Consider the following 4,074-nt stretch of genomic DNA (forward strand, 5'->3'; position numbering starts at 1 on the left):
AGATGCCCCCTTTCCTACCGCCTTAAACCATACAAAGAACTATTCTCTACCCGATTAGAGTGCTTATTTGTACATTTCAGCAGCAGTCTCAGTACCTGGGAACAAATGGCAGAACATTATTTCACTTTTCTGAACAGAACCTAACAATTTAAACAGCAGGAGTTCAAGTGTTTTATCAACAGCATGCTACTATCTACTCTAAAAAAGAAAAAAAGAAAAGAAAAAAGTAAACCCACAAAAACAAAACCCCTTAGGGAATGCAGCATGAATGTTTAGTGAACTATGTGTTTGTAACAGAAAAGGTGTCACAGCGTGCAACAAAATGGCAGTCATTCAGAACTGCAGTGAAATTATCTTTTTGCTTTTCTGAGCTTCCAAATATGCCCTCTTCTCTATTCTTCTTTTTGTGCAAGGTGTAGGAGGAATACACTGTTTAGAAAATAACCTCTTCCCTTGGGTTGCCTAGTCTGAGCCTTGTTGATTACACCATTGGTCATCATCAGGAGAATCATAATGACTCATCTCTCAATGTCATTAAGCCACGAGCACTAGTAAGTTGTCCCTGTGCTCAGTGTAAGCCCTACTGTCACTGCTGAATTAAGATAAGTTCCCTGCCTAAGTTTCTGCATTCCAGGGAAAACTGAGAGTTCACACAGCCATCCCAAATTTCACAAAGAGATGGGATGGAATAATAATACGTACTGAACAAATTAGGGGATTCTATTTAAAGCCCATGTTAATGCTCAGTACATAGAAATCGGAGGTATTACAACAATTGTAAGTACCTTTAAAGGTTCCCATAAACTCAGGCCGAGTTAAAATCTGCTTTGACCACTCATTCTAATACTTTTATTTCATCCTGTAAATTGATGTGTTATTTCATAAATGTTTATGCCTTCAATAAATGCACCAGAATGCAAGATATTGGGGGTTGTAGACAAGACTCAGCCCTTCACTTGTATGAACTCATTGCCTACCTGAAAGCCAAAATATTGGTGCATAATATATTAAGGAGGAATATGACATATCAAGCCATGCAAGCAGGCAGAAAAAAGTCAAAATCTAGATGAATGGGTAAGAAAATAAATGCTACAAGTTCAGAGTTAGGAAAAAAGTTGGCATGAGGTAGAATAAGAAATGGATCGTGAAAGATAGTTAATATCTGGATGGATAGAGGTAAAATAAGAAGGCATTTTCAATGTGGGCCAAATGAAAATGAACCTGGTTTGTATGGGAACATGAAGGTGAAAAAACTGATTACAACTGGTGGTGTATAAAGATGTCCTTGGAATTAAGATATGAAAAGTAAATTGGATTTAGATTGTAAAGTGACCTGCATTTCATCTTAGGAAATACATTTCAATACTATTAAGTTGCATTGTACCTTGGTCTGAAATGATTTGAAGTAGTTTATAAAGATGCAGCTAACCAAGAAAAATAACCTAATTTACACATCAGGAAAAAAATGAGTCAAAATTAAAAATAAGATTTAAAATAGTGAGGTGTTCCGAGGAAAGAAGTTAATTTTTTAAGAAGCATACTATAACAAGTTGTACATTTGTTAAAATAGATAGACAAGATTACGTTTTCACACACTAAAAGGGAAAATCAGGTAACAGATTGAATGATACAAGGCACAAACTAACCAAATGCTCAGAAAATCACAACTGATACTAAGACTGAAGACCTAAAGGGGCGCCTGGGTGGCTCAGTTGGTTAAGCGACTGCCTTCGGCTCAGGTCATGATCCTGGAGTCCCGGAATCGAGTCCCACATCGGGCTCCCTGCTCGGCGGGGGGTCTGCTACTCCCTCTGACCCTCTTCCCTCTCGTGCTCTCTGTCTCTCATTCTCTCTCTCAAATAAATAAATAAAATCTTTAAAAAAAAAAAAAAAGACTGAAGACCTAAAAAAGAAGTCAGTGAATAATATGATAAATAAACAACATCCTCAACAACACAGCAAAAAGTTGGTAGAACGATTTTTCAGAAAATCCCTTAACCTAAGTCAATGATAGATGCTAAAACACAGTGGAGTAATGTCTTTGAGGAATGATACTGTCCAGATATGTTTTGCATTCCTTGCCTGACTTAATACAAAAATATGAGATTAAAAGTTATGAGAGACTTCTAAGTAAGACACCTACATATTTAAAGAGAGACATCCGCTGTAAGATTTGCCCCAGGCCTCCTTTTTGTAGCAAAAATACAGAACCTTTGAAAGAGTTTCAGCTATTAGCATGTGGACATTGTCCTCACAATTTCTCTTTTAACCCTAGCTCTGAAAAAGATATTCATTCTCAAGAAAACTATGTTTTTCTTCCCTGAGTTACCAACAACACAAGTTTTAAGGTAGATGCAGGGTTGTTGAAACCATCCATCAGAACTTGGAAGGCTTTAGTAAGGAAAGATAGACATCTGGTTGTCAAGGGCACTATCTGCTTTTAAATTTGTGATGGAGATTTGCATTTACTTCATACCCCATGCATATTTTGAGGGTCTGCCTGGTGGAAATGGCAATCCTTTCTGAAGAAGGTGCTACTGTAATGAGGGAAATAGGTCACGAATTAATAATCTTGTGTGAGGAAGTTTCATGACACCTGCCAACACTCTACACAAAGAAAGCTTTTCTCAGTCTGGCGCTTTCATGACTGGTGAATTAACTCATATTTTACAAAAGAAGTACTTTAACCTGTAATCATTTCTGTCTTCTGACATCTGCTCTATGCATATCGTTGTCAATCTAAGATAGGCCACTTGTCAGTTATAAGTAAATCAGGGTATATAAAAATATAAAAATACTACTTCACATCAGGAAGAGGTAAACGGCCTTAGCAGAAATTGACTAAAGCCACCAAATATAAATCACAACCTTTACCCTAAAACTTCTCACCGCAAAGCTTGCTGGACAAGCTTAAAAGGAGTAAGAAATCCAATTTACCTAAATTGCAATATATGTTTCATTAATCTTGAATGGTTTTTTGAATAGTATAAAATGTTATTTTAACTATTAACTATTTTACAGTGATGTATTTCACACTTCATTTCTTTATATTATTTTACATTTAAAAGCCTTTATAGTTTTATGTAAAAATCATGAGAAGATATAAATCATTCAATATGATGAATAACACTGATAAATGTTACATGTGGCTACCTTTTTCAATAGCCATAAAAAATTGAAATAAAATCATTCAGTGAAACAAACAGCAATTCTTTAAAGTAATGATATGCCATGTTATTTAGGGCGCTGTTATGTAAGGACCAAAATGGAATACAGTGCTACAGTTCAAGTAGTTAAATCATTTCATAAGCAACGACAGTATCTTTGCTACATTATAGCGCTGCTGTAGTAGCATGTCTTTGAAATGGCTTTCCTAAAAAATCAAATAAAACTGTGATTATGAAAACGGGCTATGAATAGTGTTATTGTGGAATCTATCAAATTAATCAGCGGTTCATCATTTTTTAGCTATACTTTTCCTTGCACATACTTAGGTTCATTTCCACACCTGCAGTGTACCCTCGTAGTTCTGATACTCATGCAATGGAAACTATAAGAATATGCAAATATATTTGATTCAGAGAGATTTTTCTTCTGTTCAATTTCTTTTTTCACAAAAATACAAAGTCAGAGTACGTACTCTCTCTAATACACCTACTAAAGGCATCTTTTATTTTCTTTAATTGTGCGTGTGTGTGTGTGTGTGTGTAGCAGTTAAGCTGTGATGTGGCAGGTAGATGATTTCTAAAATGGACAAAATAATAAATTTATTTTTCTCAGTACCATTATAACTTGCACAAAAAAAATGCTTGCCTTGTCCTTAGGCCACTGATTCCTAAATACTTGGGGGAAAAAACAACAACAAAGAGAGGAAACCTGAAATCAAAGGGCTTGGACTAATGAGAAGAAAGTTCCCAAGTGATTAAGAAAAGTTAATGATGACATGATCCCCCCACCTGGTTGCATCCTTTCCTTCTTGGCAATTCTTCTGCATACTTCACATCTCAGCTCAAGAGTTACCTTCTGGAATTCAGCTAAATGGGGATCAAACCATTCTGAACACCTACAAACTCA

The 4,074-nt window shown here is 35.8% G+C and overlaps 1 long non-coding RNA gene across 1 annotated transcript; it reads right to left on the reverse strand.

The window, feature by feature from the left end:
- Nucleotides 1-1,536: 1,536 nt before the first annotated feature.
- Nucleotides 1,537-2,806, reverse strand: LOC145716401 (uncharacterized). Its single transcript, XR_014139037.1, has 2 exons — nt 1,904-2,806; nt 1,537-1,687 (listed from the first exon to the last, which is right to left on the reverse strand). It is a non-coding gene; the product is annotated as an uncharacterized LOC145716401 (long non-coding RNA).
- Nucleotides 2,807-4,074: the final 1,268 nt, after the last annotated feature.

Source organism: Leptonychotes weddellii, chromosome 12 (assembly GCF_054177405.1).
Source record: "Leptonychotes weddellii isolate Sample4059 chromosome 12, ASM5417740v2, whole genome shotgun sequence".
NCBI lineage: Eukaryota > Metazoa > Chordata > Mammalia > Carnivora > Phocidae > Leptonychotes > Leptonychotes weddellii.